Raw genomic sequence first — 16,222 nt, forward strand, 5'->3', positions numbered from 1 at the left:
CAACATTTTAAAGGGAATAGTGCACTCATTGAACATGTGCTAGGTGCCTGGAGATACTGTTCTCTCATTGTAGCAGCTTATCCTGGTAGATATTATTTTCCCATCATTGAAGATGAAAAGATTGTTTCCTACAAATTCTATGTAAAATGTAGTCAAAAACACGGGACAGAAAAAAATCCAAAGTCAGGTCAGCCTTATTCAGGAGCTTCAGATTGTTGTAGTACATTAAGTGGTAAATAAACCCAAGAGATTTTACAGGGGAAATCAGGTAATACAAGTTATTTAAATGATATATAATATTAAAAATGTGCTTCTCTTCATTTCATAATAGTCTTATTGTAATCGAAAAGGATTGTTCTTCTTTACTATACCAAAAAATACTTGAGGAAATTTAATGACTCTCTGCTAAGCAGTGGGGCTTGATGAGGACCATGGCCAACAGAACTTATCCCCCTTTGTCTCATTGTCAGGTCAGCCTCATTATACTAAAGAATTACTAGCCAGATGTTTGAATACTTTACACTTTTCTACAAACAACCCTTAATGTGTATGGCAATGTGTATTGCCAACAACTAAAGAAGTATAAGCAAGCAAAACAAAAATTCGAGGCCAGTCTGGGCTACATAAATGATCCCTCCCACAATCCCATATACATATACACTCACATTGCCTTCAGACACAAACAATTTAATTTTATCTTAAATAATGTGAAAATCTTTACATGAAAATCATATACTATCACTCTTGAAAATATAATACTGTGAAGGCCTCATGAACCTATGGGTTGTGCAATTTATAAATTATTGTGCTTTAAAACACATAATAAATATCCAGTGAAGAAAAAAATGATTAATATCTAGTACTTTTGGGATAATTTTTCCAGATTCAGAACCATTATTTATTGTGTGTATTAGGGGTAGACATGGCCTTCTATCTTTCGCTGTGTGGAGGAACCTGCATTCAGCTCTAGATGACTTAATCACTTGTTCTGCAGTCTGATAAGCAGAGATGGCATGGCCCATCCATTGACAGTTAACCAGAAGTTTTCTTATTGTCTACTAAGAAATATGTCTGGCCTATGGCTGACTTGCTAAGATGTTTGTCTCTGAATATGTGCCTGAAAAAAATATCCTTAAATTCAGCACACAACAAAGTGGTGAGGAATAAGTCCACCATGTTTGAGGTTTTGGGAAATGATGCTTTTGCCATCTTCATGAAGGAAACATTTGCTGAGGGCTTCATGGAAGTCCCTTTGGGAAGGAGGGAAAATAATCTTCAAGATGTAGTCAGTTATTGAATTTTTAAAATCTTTTGTCTCTGGTTACACTGAGCTCAGGACTGTGTCTACCTTAGCATATGGGTATTTCAGTTTTGACAATTTTAGTGAGTTTTTAGAATATGAACTACCTAGCTAATATTTAGGATTTTTTATGCCAAATATTCCCTTTTAAAAGTATTATTTACTCTTGAGAATCTAATACATATAAACAATGAAATACAATATCCCCCATTTCTTTCTTCCTGTTTTCCAATTCTAGCCAACACATTTCATTTCCATACTAAGAGTTTCAATATTTTAACCTCCTATTCACCTTTATCTCTTCAACTATATCTGGCTAAATATACTAGTGGTGTTAGTCAGCTTGGTCTGCTATGACTTAGTATGATAGACTGTATGGCTGGAACAATGAATGTTTATTTCTCATAGCTCTGGATGCTAAATCAATTTCAATTTCTCAAAGAGGCCCAATTCCTGATTAGCAGATATTTGCCTCCTTGCTGTGTCCTTACTGCAGTTTGAAGAAAAGGTCACATATCCAGTATTTCTGTTACAGGTTACCACTCATGTTACCTAATTATCTATTAACACCCCCTACTCCAAGTTTCTCCATAGAGCTAAGGAAATTAACATATAAGTTGAGGAGGAAAACTAAGTTTATAGGATTCACATAACCCACTTTTTTTTTTTTATCTTTGGCCAACCCTCTGAAAATAGGAAAGAATTTTTGTCCTAAAAGGTACATAATGAATCCGCCAATACCTGGAATAATTATAAATATTTATCACTAATATTAGATGGAAATTATACACACAAATACATACATACCAATTTTGGGTTGTCTGTGCATATTTTTATCTGTTTTATGCTTATCAAATTGTCATGATTAATTTTGCTTAGTGAAAGATGACATTACTAACATTACTTTCTTTCTTTCTTTTTTTTTCATTTTTTTCATGACTCAACTTGCCCCAGGATGAAAAGCTAGTGAGTTATTAGAATTTATCAAACACTTCTTGTCCCAAATCATTGCCACTAAGCCAAAGTCTAGTTTATACCCTGGAAGGATGAACAATGCTGATGTATTTATCCAGTGTCTGTCAGGATGTTCCAAGCAGTGTCTAAACACTTCACATTTGCTTGAACATTTTTTATGACTTCAGTTTAAGTCTAGTACAAATAAAGAATCACAGTTGTTTAACGGTCTTGGTAATGGATTTTGATCCCCTCGTTTTAACTTCATAGAGCAAGTCCTTAAGAAGCATAAGCCTACTGGTTAATATGCTGAGGACTCATCAGAAGACTAGGAGATCTAGCTTAGCAGCCATAGTGCCCTCAGAGGCAAAGTGCACATCTCAATTTCAAAAGCTTTCTTCCTGAACAGACCCACTGCAACAATTGAACCATGGCTGGAGATGGCCGTTCTGAAGAGTGTCTGTGCTAGACTGTCACTGCAGGTGAATGCAATGGAGGCTTCCTGCTGGCTTTCAGCTGGACATTTACTGATCATGGAAGGATCCATTTATATGGAAGGAAACCTAGAAAACACATTGCATTTTCTTTCCTTACAATCGTCATGGTAAGACTAGAGCAAAGACAGTCCCATGAGAAGGCATCGTTGAGGGGATAGAAAGAGGAAGATCTGAATGATGAAAAAATACTCACAGTTCAAATGTAATGCCCTGGATTTGTATCCCACCCCCCACATCAAAGTGGGGAACAATCTAACCCACACCCACAAAAAATATGACTTAAGATTTTACTAGAGATTCTGCATCAAAACAACAAAGCAGGGAGTGGTAGGGGAGTATGCTGAATGCCCTCTTTTAGCCTTCATGCATATGTTCATGCATCCCTCCCTCAACACACCCATCTATATTTATAACACTTAAATGAATCTATACAAATATTTAATTTCACTGTTCAATGGATAGTGGAGGATAAACCTTGGTAATCAAAGATGTCTCTGTGAGGGCATCCTTGTTCCTTGTGGAGCAGTTTTCATCTCGATCTGGGCTGAAAGAAGTTAGTTCTCTGAAAAGAAATGTCTCTTTTACTGTTGCAAGATGGTATACTCCATTCAGGTTTGAGTTAGGCTAAGATAATCTATTTTGTCTTGGCTTGTTGATATAATCCCTAAATACCAACTACCTTCAATAGTGCTTACATGGACTCTAGACCCCCTCCATTTTTTTTTTTTACCCTAGAGCCTGATTATTTGTTCTGAGTTCAGGACTACAATACATTCACATTTCAGATTGGACTTATGTAGCCATGAAAGCTTAGGATTCTATTATTTTGGGACTGTTCAAGGGCTAGATTATAACTTGCTCATGCCTGTCCTTTTACAGAAAAAGAAGGACCTATTTTTTTCTTGAGTCATCATGGGTTTACTTAAAAGAGGTCAGAGAAAGCAACACTTGGATATATGAAGTCTTCTTCAAATACACACACACACACACACACACACACACACACACACAAATGTACATATATTTGCATCCACAAATACACATGCACAGGCATGAGCAGTTGTTTAATTCTTCTTGCAATGTTTCTTGACCTTTTGGATGAAATTGATTCATGTCTTTATATTAATGAATAAAACTGTAAGGCATTCACAAAGAAGAGGGAGAAGAATGGCTATGCTATTTAAATGCCATTGCAGAATGCTTGCTATATTGTGTGTGGCTTTACTGTAGACTCCCTGGATAATTGTATCCTAATGGTAGAGTTGTTCCCTGAGGACTCATGGCACATTCCATGGGAAGGACATGTCTTCATTTGTTTGAAACTGAGAATGGGAAATTAAGTTAAAGTAAACTAGAATGAGAGGCCTTGGTCCTTGATGACATTCTTCTTCAAAAACAAACAAACAAACAAACAAAAAGCATAACATGCAGGGAAGAGAAATGGTTCTTGAATAAAGAGCATTTGTTCTTGCAGAGGATCTAGGTTAATTTCCAAGTACCAAGTTGATAGCTACAGTTTCTGTGGGGATCTGATATCCTCTTCTGCCCCAGACATGCATGTGGTACACTGACATGCACAAAGACAAAACACTCACATACGTAACATGTTTTAATTGCTAAAAGAAAGCTCATAGCTGTGAACAGATTTCCTAACAGTGTTGTAGTAGACACCTTAACACATGTAAGTCAGCCCTGAGACATGATTTTAAGTCCTGGATCTGGGTCACCTTCACTAATCCCACCCTGGCAGAGGGGAAGCTGTTTCCCTTTAATGCTTCTGTCTGAGGTTCATGCCACTCTTGCATGCAGAGGCTTTGATGCTGTTGTGGAGGTCAGTTGTCCTGCCTCCTCCTGTTGTTTGTCAGCTGTTCATAGTTCATCCTTTTCGTCTTCTGTTGCTTTATTATAGGGTGGTTGGGAGTAATTCAGAATCATCCTTTTGAATTAGAAATGGTGATCTGACCCAAGAGGCAGTGTTTTGGTCGTGATATGTGACAAACAAGATGACCATAAAATATCACCTGGATGAAATCCTCAGCTGTAATGCTATCTGCAGGACACACACCCCACAGTCTCTGTGTGCAGACAAGCAGTACTGATATATGAGTGTCTCCTGGCCATTTTGTTTACAATAACTAGGAAAGGAAAAATGAGCCCTTATTTTAGTGTGTTCATTCCAAGATGATGGCACAGTAGATTCCCCTTGCAGGTGGACTGAGAGTGCTCCATTATTCACCAGTTGTCATGTGTCCTGCAGATGCACTGGGAGCCTGGAGACTCAGATATGCATTGTGTCACAATGTTATTCTCCTCTCTCATTTTGTCTAATATAATAAAGTAAAACCCTAACATCTGAGTGATGTGTGCTGTCTTTTAGAGTCTCCAGCCTTTAACATGTATATGAGTTACTCTCATAAAACTAGATATATTTTCTGGAAGTAATGTCATATTATTACAATTTTAATAACTTACAACTTTGACCCATCTCTTCCATTACCAGACTATCACTAGCTATTCTCATCTTTTTCCAGAGCCTCTGATTTATTTCTCTTCATCCACAGCCGACCATCATCAAATGGTGCTAGGTTGAATTGCTTTTAGTAACTAGACCACCCACAGTGGGAACTGAGACAGATTAGTTTCATGCTTAATTGGATGATTCTTTATATATCTTGCCTCCCCTTATTAGAACTGTATTCTATCTGCCAGATAATAGTTATGAAGGGGATTTGTGATACACGGTTTATCAGCATGTTTTATCCCAACGAGACAGAAATTCCCTCTATGAAGTTCTATGAAGGGGATTTATGTCTTATGATATGCATCAGGTGATGAGAAAAGCCTGGGATTCATTGGGAGTCTGTCCCTTAAGGCCCTGGTTAAGCTGGCTGTGTTGGATGGAATCCCATCTCTGTATGGTCCAAGCATCTTGGTATATTTTCTTGGGGAAATTTAACTCCAAGCCTGAAATGTGGAAGGACTATAACAGAGTCTTTTTTGCTCTAGCTACTGACTTCTTATTTCCTTATACCACATTCCTAGCATGTCCTACAGTTGTTTCTTGGAAAAGTAAGTAAGCAAAAAGAATGAATTGGGTCAGCCCAGAACAACTGTGTCAGCCCTCTAATATCTGCAAAACTTCAATGAGTAGGTATGGTACAGGATCTCCACTTGATGCTACCACACTCATTTGAGTTATTTGGAGCATGTAAATGTAAGCTATTGGTAAAAATAAGAATAAAAACAAACACCAGGAAGGTATCTTAGTAGAGGATATGAGAGTGAGTAAAATAAAATGGGCCTATAGGCCACGTGACCTCTGTAGCAACTACTTCACTTTGTACCACAGTACAAAGCCAGCCAAGAAAAATACAGTTAAAAAAAAAAAAAAGGAACATTAATGAGTATAGCCGTATCCCAATAAAACTTTATTTACAAAAAAAAAAAAAAAAAAAACAAATAAGACTCAGCCTAGTCTGCTGATCCTTGGTCCAGGTTTGTGTCTCCTCTAAATATGTACATTTCTTCAATACACTAATCATTTAAACATTGCCACGACCTACACTCTATATCATGGTGGCTCCTCATACTAAATCTCTATTTTATATGTATATACCAGGATTGTTTTTCTGATCTAGAAAATCCTATAGAGTATCTACTGGAGAGTATCTGTGGGAATGGCTGAGAGTGTCTTACTTATTAGAAAAAGCATATTCTATGATGGTAGACAAGTTAGTCATCAATCTTATTATCAGGGAAGGGCATTTATGGTAGCCTTTCCACTGTTGCTCACATTGTTAGTTGGGGTCAGTCTTGTAGGTCTCTGGACATTTCTCTAGGTTCAGTTTTCTCTTCAAACCTATAATGGCTCCCTCTTTTATGGCATCTCTCTCTCCCTCTCTCTCTCTCTCTCTCTCTCTCTCTCTCTCTTTTTCTCTCTCTGCTCTCATCTATTCCTCCCCTGACTCAATCTTCCTAGTCCCACATGTTCTCCTCTCCTCCCCTTCTCTTTCTCCTAACTCCCTCTCCACTCACTGCCCCCCCACTCCCAATATACTCAGAAGATCTTGTTCCTTTCCCCTTCTGTGAGGGACCTTATATGAACTTCTTAGCTTCCTCCTTGTACCCTAGTTTCTCTGGCAGTGTGAATTATAGGCTGGTGATCCTTTGTTCTATGTCTAAAATTCATATATATACCATCATAGAGCCCTCATCTAGTAGCTGATGGAAACAGAAGCATACACCCACAGCTAAATACTGAGCCAAATTGGAATCCAGATACAGAGAGGGAGGAGTGATAAGAAAATGGGGACAAGACCAGGCTACGGAAAACCACAGAGACAACTGACCTGAACAAGGGGGACCCCCCCCCCAGACTGAGAGCTGGGAAACCAGCATTGGATTGACTCATACCCCCTGAACATGGCTCTCAGTTAGGCCTGGGCAGTCTAAGGGACCTGGACAGAAACAGGATGTATCCCTGGTGCACAAAAGGACTTCGGGAGCACATTCCCCATGGAGGGATACTCTTCTAACCTAGAGGCAGGAGGGAGGGCCTAGTCCCTACTCCAAATGACTTGACAGATTTTGTTGATTCCTCCTGGAAGACATCACCCTCTCTGTGGAGTTGGTGGGGGATGGGATGGGAGGGTGATGGTGGGGTATAGGATGCAGGAAGGAAGAGAGGGAACTGTGATCAATATGTAAAATAAGAAAAATAAAAAAAAAACACATGCTCACCTAGTGTTCATATTCACTAAATTCCCTTCACCCTGAGACCAGAACAGTAGCAAAGCTATCACTTATAAGTGAAGTAAATGGCAAAGCCCTTTGGAGAGCCACTAAAGGCTTCTTTACAACCACAGAGCAAGTCTCGAGGGGTCCTAAGTGTTTGCTTAACTTTCTTACATAAGGAACCTTCTGCTCATCCTCACTTGGCCCAGAATATCTACTTCCATGGAATGTGCAGCTTCTTCAGAACTGGCTATGCATCTTTGCAGAAAATGACTAAACCTACCCAGTTTGAAGTAAAGTGTGAAGGGTTGTCAGGACTTGTGAGAGCAACTGATATTATTATGCCAGGGGAGAGACATTTTTTGAAGTAATCCTAGCAGTGAATTAGTAAGCAAAAGAGTTAGAAAGATCAGGTAGAAAAATTAACGTGGATCATATAAAACATACCTACCAGTTTCTGGTTATGTGATATTGCATTTTTAAAGTTCATATCTATAAAGCAGACATTTGATCAACATGTAGAATGGGGAAGAGCCAGACATTATTAACAATGCTTATTATTATTATTTACCTTATATTCTGGGCCTCTGAAGTTAAGCATGAATGCATGTATGTTTGTGTGTATGTGCATGCATGTGTGTGTGTGTGTGTGTGTGTGTGAGAGAGAGAGAGAGAGAGAGAGAGAGAGAGAGAGAGAGAGAGAGAGAGAGAGAGAGAGAGACCTGTGGTCATGTATAAAGATTGGGGAGAATATATTAGGCCATATGTGCAAATCTAAGTGAAATGATTTCAGCCATGTAACAGCATTCACTTAAGAGATGTTTGATGAGTGACTGATGTATTGAAGTTCCTAGCACAGAATTCTTAAGTTGTACCACCATTTACATTATGAGCCAGATAATCCTTCGCTGCATATTATTGGATATTTAGCAGCATTCCTTGCATGAACTCACTAAATGTAAGTAGCATGCAGCTTCATTTATGGTAGCTAAACATATTTGCTGATATTGCCAAATGCTCTTGGGAACAGAATTGTCCTCGGCTTAACCACAGCCCAAGCAGAATTAAGGCACAAATGTAAGGAAGCAGTCTCCAAACTTACACGTCTGTATTGGCTTTCTTAGATCTCATCATGACCCAGCATGAAGTTTTTGGTTCAGAAGATCTGCCATTAGACCCAACACTTGAAATTCTGATGTTTCCTTAGGTGATGACTGATTTTTGGTTCTGGGACCACATTTTGTTGAAATGTAGATATGAAATAAGGTACTCTAGGAGAATTCTAGGTGATTTGAAATGTGTTTCCTAATTTTGGTATTTATAATTCTCTTACTATGAGCACAGAGTTTGAGGTTTCCATTGAGATGATTGGTGATCTATAATGATCTATTGGAGATTTTGGGCAAGGGTAGATTAAAGCATATTTAGGAGATGTTAATCTGTGTTGAGTTTCTTCCAGCATGTCTTCTCAGCTGTCACCAAATTACTGTCAGGAGACTGCCAGAGAACTTGGCAAAACACTGGATCTCTTACAGAAATATACATTTTTTTTTTTTTACTTTGTGTTATCTATATATTCACAGGATCATGGTTATTTTTTTTCTTTTTATTTTACAATCGATCCTAGGTCCCTCTTAACCTAGAGACAGGAGAGAAGGCCTAGTCCCTACTCCAAATGACTTGACAGAAATGTACATCTTTAACTTGTTTTCAAACTTCATTGAATGAACCAGTAGTTGAGAAGCAGGCATTCAGGATGATTTGAATGTCCCATTGACTCAGGATGCCATTTGTGACTTAAAAGGGAAGTAAATAGTTAAAACCCTTTGGAGAGCAACTAAAGGCTTCTTTACAAGTACAGAGTGAGTCTTAAGGGCTCCTAAGTGTTTGCTCACTTCCTTACATACTGAACCTTCTGCTCATCCTCCTTGGCCCAGAATATCTACTTCCACAGAAGATGCAGGTTACTCAGAACTGCACCAAGTGATGATTAGAGCCAAGGCTGTGGCTTGCTGCTTATTTATTTGGACCAGTTGCTTGCTGTGTCCTTTCTTGTTTCTTTTCTCTTCAGGTCAGAGTTCCTGCTGTCCTAAGCTGTCATAGTCTTTAAATTTTGCTTAATGCTGGGGATGGAACTGTCTTGAGCTATTTATCAGTCTTATCTCTTTTGGCCCTCTGTTAACATTTCAGATTGTACATCTAATCCTCTTTAATTGATTGACCTCCTGTAAGCAGACATCAGCAGAACTCTAGGGAAAGTAGACCTCCAGTCAGAAGGAGAGGTCATTGTAACTTTGTAGAGTGGGTGCAGAGGTCACTGCAACTTACACAGATTTAGGAAAACAGAAATGGTTTCTGATGGGGGATGTCCAGTTTGTATACACAAATTTTCTGAGGATGGTGGTAAAGATTCTGGAATCAATGCTGAATGAGACAGAGTCATTCCAAATAGAATAGCTTCCACAATGAATGGCCCATGAATGCCTAGCTGCCACTTGTTACCTGTAAGGCCATTTCTCGCCCAATTATCCTCAAAGACCATCATTTATCACTCCTTATGCCCCACCATTAATACCATTATGTCACTCTTTGTAGATCTTACCCATTTTAGATTTCCCATGGTTTTATTCACTTCAATCAGTACACATCCTTGATGCAGATGTGACTCTGTCTATGCAATAGGCTTCTCTCTTTTGTAAAGATAGCTAGAGAACCAGATAGTTTTGGGATCTGCTCGATATCATATGGTTGAAACAATGGGGAGCATCGACTGGTCTCCATTTTTATGAATCTAATTTACAATTTTTTTTTACAACCCATAACAGATATTTTCTTCTTCCCTGACCTTCTGTTATGGCCACATTCAAGCTTCTCAAGGGGATGGGTAGAGGATATTGTCAGCAGATGGCAACCAAGTACACACTACTGTGGCTGGGATCTTGTGAGCTGGGTGGCTCCAGAAAGGCTGCTTCTCTCTGTGAGATTTCTTAAAGAAGATATTCTGTTTCTTCTGTTCTATCAACCCTTTAATAGGATGTATCTCCACAAGCAGAAAGAGCATCTTCAATCTGGAGTAACTGCTAGTTGTTTTGGGTTTTATAAAAAGGTGATCATCTTATTTTAAAAATAGTATAATGTTCTTCCTGATAGACACAAAAATGATCAAACTCTGTTCTATTGGCTGCAGAATTTTTTATTCCAAAGAAAGATAATAAGCTCTTCTCTTAACTGAAATTATGTAATGAACAAGGTGAGTTATGCCACCTCATCTTATGAGTTTGTACATTGCATTTACAAGGCAAAATGAAAATACATGTTTTGCTTTTATGGTATAAAATCTAAACATATTTATAATGATCTATTTTTGCTAATACTATACAAATTCTATTTAGCCTCTAATGGGCAAGACACTCCGTTTTAAAATTCATAACTGCACAATTTAATTCCTCATTCATTTAATAATCATTTACAGAGATCTGGTAAAAATTATATTCAAAGAACCTTAATTACTAGCTTCTTTGAATATAAAAATTAGATAAAATGGCTGTCATTGAAGTGGATATGAAGTGTATGTTATACAGTGAGAATAACTTTTTATATAAATATAGCCATATGTCAAAGAGTGGCATTTTAGTCAATAGAGACAATATGTAAAAATGTAGTTCTGTGACATTGTGCCACTTAGTGATGTCATCCCTGTATCAAAAAGTGTAAGACTACTGTTTAATGTTTATTCACTGAGTCAGAGTATATCACCCAGGTATAGTCCCCTCAGAACACATTGTGTTTATGAAGAAATATGATGAAAAATTGGAATAGAAACACATAATATATGGTACAAAAATGTGCTTTAGTCAAAAATCCTTGAGTTCATGTCACACAGATAGATTCTGGCTCTAAACACTATTTTGTCACATATATTTAATAGTGGGTAATTATGAGAAATTGGAAAATAATCTTATTAAATATATACTGAGTATTTAAGTTGTGACAGTCATGCAGCAATGATAACCTAGAACACGCTATGATCAAAAGACACAAACATTGTTCCTTAGCAATGTCCATTGCAATTTACTTTGATTGCCCTCACTCAATGACCCCAAATGACAAAGAAACCACTACCAAGACTTTTCTGGGGACAGTGATTCACAGTAATGGGAGGACACTGGTGAGTCTCATACCAGAAATTATATGTGTGGTTCAATAATGACAATGACTTGGCCCTGAGCTGGGACTATCCATCACAAACAGGTGCAAAAGTTTGCTCTTACTTTTAATTGGGAGAAGTATAAAAATGTGGTGAAGATAATCCTTAACCACTTTGTAGAGTAGAAATGGGTCTGGATATTGCCAAGGTCTTGTTGTGCATAGGCACAGAAGTATCAATTACACATTGTTTGTATTGTGATATTGTCTAGTACTGAATAAACTGTTCTATGAGAAGCCTAACAGTAGCAACACTGAGAAATGTTTCCAGTGAACATCTCCTGGGCATACATTTGAGAATCTCTGTTTTGTTCCTGTCAGTTGCAATTTTCTGAAATAGGGAATGGTGCATTTTGGCTTCCCCAGAGGCACTATGGAACAAATGAAGATATGGCCATTGGGGAGCTCTTTCTTCATCCCTGAAAATTTTTCTTTTGCCCCTGTATATTTCTCCTCCTAAATCCTCATCCTTGAGATTGCAGCATCCCTGGGGTTATGTCAGCTATATTAATAATAATGTGGCTGATTGAGGATCAAGTAGCTGAATCAGGGCTCATTTGAAGAACCAGGTGGGCTCATAAATAGTCATTATTGATAAGGAATGACTTACTGACTGTGGAAAGCAGATGTTCCTGTATCATTCAGGTTTTCCCCTGAACGCACTTGAAGATGATTAGTAATGACTTCTGATTTACCACTCATCTTTTTTTTTAATATCAAGGAAGAACATAGATTGAAGCTATTGCCTTGGTACTGCCTTTAGTGGTGATAGGTGTGGAGTTACTAAAATTTATAGCCATGTTGTTTCTGAAACTACATTTTGTTTGTGTTTGCCAGGCTAACAAAAGTCACCAAGGAATATGAAAAGAAAGCAAGTACCAAACTGTGAAAGGAAATCAACCCTGACAAAGGTTCCATTTGTGAAAATTTACATTTATTTTCACAATAGATCTTGGTGACAATGCCTACCAAACCAACAGTAGGTCACACTACTACTTTCAATTACACTAAGAAGAACAGAAAGAAGTGACATATTGCAAACTAGAAGTATAGGCACATGGCAGATGCTTCACAAATAATCCCCCACAACAATCTTCAGAGGTATCAATTTGCCTATAAACTGCAAAGGTCATGCAGTTATAGAAGCCAGAGGTGTTATTTTACTGTGCTGTGCTGAAACCAATTAATTATCTAATAACAAAGGGTCATTTTTAAATGGGGGAAATGACTATACAATCCCCCTGATTTCACATATCATATCTGTATATATAGTACTATGTGGGGGTGATAGGCTGGCTCAATTAATAGAACACTTTCCTTGCAAGTACAAGGACCCAAATTTAATTCCTAGCGTACACAAAAAGCAAAAACAAACAAATACACAAAAAGGGCATGATGGCATATATATGTAACTCCCAGTACCTGGGATGCAAAAATAGTAAGATCTCTTTGGGGCACACTGGCTAGCCAAGCTTCAGGCCAATGAGTGGCTGTGTCAAAGAAAATAGCTGAAGCTGTCTTCTAGGTTCTACTTGTGTATACACACCTGAAAACACACATATGTGCACTCACATATTAGTAAAAGAGAGAGAAAAGTGCTATAGCATCTATCTCATAAGCCTTATTATTCCGTTTTAATTGTCCTTTGAAGAATGTAAAAGTAACATCTTGTCCCACTGTGCATCACTCTTAAAAAAATGGGTTCAGAATAGGTAAGTTGCAACAAGGTCAGAAGGGGAGGATGTGAAGCTAATGTGTTTATCCTTCATTGCTTTCCTTCTGAAGACACATGGACCACCGCAGTTTATTTTCATGGCAGCTGCATATGATTGATTCAGAGCTAGGCAACAATGTGGGCATTTGCCACAAGGCTTCCTTAACTTCTAATGAACTGAAACAAAGCAGTTAGCCACGGATTATAATGCCACTGTGGTCCCAAGATAAATGGCAAGGAAATGATGATAATGAAATCTTATTACTGTGAATAAAGAGACCACATCTGAGGTCTAGCACAGCCACATTTACCACTGTGGGAAGCAAAGAGAAACATCTGGGGTAGGATCTACATTGGTTTGCCAATGTGCTCATAGGATTAAGATCCTTTGGAAATTCTGATTCTAATGGCAAATGTGTGGAGTCTAAGATAAGGACCAAATATTTATTCTGGCAGAGATTAAATCTTTCCTTGTCCTGAATCTATTATGGATCTTGCAGCAAATCTGCTCAAGAATATATCTTGTTCATCAACAAACTCATAGAGCCAGAACTGTTCTTTGCCCCAGTGTCATTGAAAGTTGCAGAGCACTGAGGTCTCTGATCCCTTTGGAACACTAATACTGTTCTCTGTCCATGATTAATTAGAGACTCAGAGGTGAACTGAATCACCAGCAGGCTTTTCCACGCATACAGGATTTATGAGGTAGTTTCTCAAAGAAGCCCACATAGGTAGGGTGAGCAGAGGAGTAATGGCATCTCAAGTTGTGGTTTTGAACTCCTCCAGTTCTGTCATTCTGTAAGTATGTGGTGATTCAGGCTTTAATACTCTTGCTTATTTCTCTATGAGGGCATGAACACCTACCTATCCATTCATTTCCACATCCTTAAAGAAATGAATAATGAATGCCACCTCTCTAAAACAGAGCAAATACTATGTCAGTACCAGGTTGCCTGAGGATCAAAGAAAAAGGTTGAAATCCATTGTAATCTTATTCGTTATGGGTATGAACACTGTAATAAAGACCCTATCATCATATTGACCATTCCATACATAGTTCTCAGGGCTAGGTACAGTGTTGAATATAGAGACGAAACAAATCAAAACATTTCCAAGATCACATTGATAGCAATAAACAGAAATGAGCCTACTTAGTCATCATGTGAGAAGGCACTAGGACACTTTTTTTTTTTATTTTTTTTTTTACTAGGACACTTTTTTTTGCAGGGTTTAGAACACTGGAAATGCAGCAATACTTGGTGTTCCACACCAAACTCCTTGGGCACAAAGGAAGCAACAATGTCTACCCTGAGCCCACTTTTCTGACTGCCGGCAACATTATTCATCAGTCAGGCTATATTATCCCCTTCTAAAATCTAAACTGGTCCTTTTTAAAATCAGGTATGAGGGGTATCTACATAGGAAGGGATGAAAAAGATAAATGGCAAGTTGAAGAAAGCATGGCAATTCTTTGGCAACGAATTGTACCAAAATATATGGAAACCAGTATCAATCCCACACACACAAAAATCTTAATTTATAAGTATACTAGGTACTTAATATTATATATTGAGTTAGTGAATGAATGAATGTTTGGATGAATAGTAAATCTGAGTATTCATTCAATATTTTCTAGAACTCAAGTAATATCGATTCTGGTCTTTACCTGTACCATTTTTCCTTTCCTTGTTCATTTCCCCTTCTACTTATCAAACAAATGAATAGTGGATAAGAAAGGCTGATGAAGAAATACTGTGATTCAGCCTTGTAAATGTTAGTATGACAACTAAATTTTATCACCCTAAGTGCCCAGCCTATTGCCAATAGCCAGACAACTACAGAGATGGGGAAAATATCCTCCTTTCTCTCTTGCTCCATCCCTCCTGATATTCTGCTGAGCTGTCATGGTGTTCCAGGAGGTCAAAAAAGGTGATTGTATCTGACCAGGAAGGCCACTTTTCATTTTGTTTCATTGTGAATACCAGTTCCAACTCGTAGTCATAACCAATTACTAAATGGTAAGAGTCTTAATGGCACTGTAATGTATGGTTCAGCATTTTCAGGCATTTTCCCGGAGGTGGATGACCTCATCTCCACCCATATCATCTCCATCATTTTCATATTTATTGCCATATCTTCTAGAATCCATTGCAATTTCTCTGCTCCCAAAGTCATTTTGAGCTATCAATGTTACCTTCTGCTGTACAGCAAAAGCTACAGAATGAATATTTACTTTATCTCTAGATTAACTGAACAAAAGGGCTATCAATCTTCCCAGATTGGTAGTCCCCAGTTATGATAACGCCTACTCAATTTCACTGCTCTTTGTATAGAGTACCTTTGGAGTCATTTGGAACCACAGAAAATGTCAAAGATTTGGTCTATGATATCAATTTCTTAACTATTGTCTCCTAATCTTTGCCTTGACTATCCCAAATGTTTAGACATGCTTATAGTTTCTCTTTAACCCTGAATCTTAATTATGAAATGATACAAGATCCAATGTCTTACTAACTCCTCTTAAGAGACAGGCCCAATCCATCTTCCAGAAATAAAATTCTCAGTATAGTGCTTCACTGTCGAGAACTTCTGCTACACTAACATCAATACTCACCAAGGTCCATTGAATAGTGTAACTTGTACTATTCAGCTAGTGAGAACAATTTGAGTTGCTTCATAGTATTTTTTTTTTATGTTCAGGATGAAAGCCCATGGAGAAATATAGGATACTATTATTAGCTTCTTACTGACATCTTCCCCCAGGCACCTACAATTTTATTGCTAGTTGGAGGATCAAATTTAAAGGAAGTAAACACT

At 37.9% G+C, this 16,222-nt stretch overlaps 1 protein-coding gene across 23 annotated transcripts in view; it reads left to right on the plus strand.

Moving 5' to 3' along the window:
* Nrxn3 (neurexin 3) overlaps positions 1-16,222 on the plus strand; it is a 1,441,261-nt gene that overhangs the window by 1,264,104 nt on the left and 160,935 nt on the right. The gene's annotated exons all lie outside the window — the stretch shown is intronic.

This window comes from Phodopus roborovskii, unplaced genomic scaffold (assembly GCF_943737965.1).
Source record: "Phodopus roborovskii unplaced genomic scaffold, PHOROB, whole genome shotgun sequence".
NCBI lineage: Eukaryota > Metazoa > Chordata > Mammalia > Rodentia > Cricetidae > Phodopus > Phodopus roborovskii.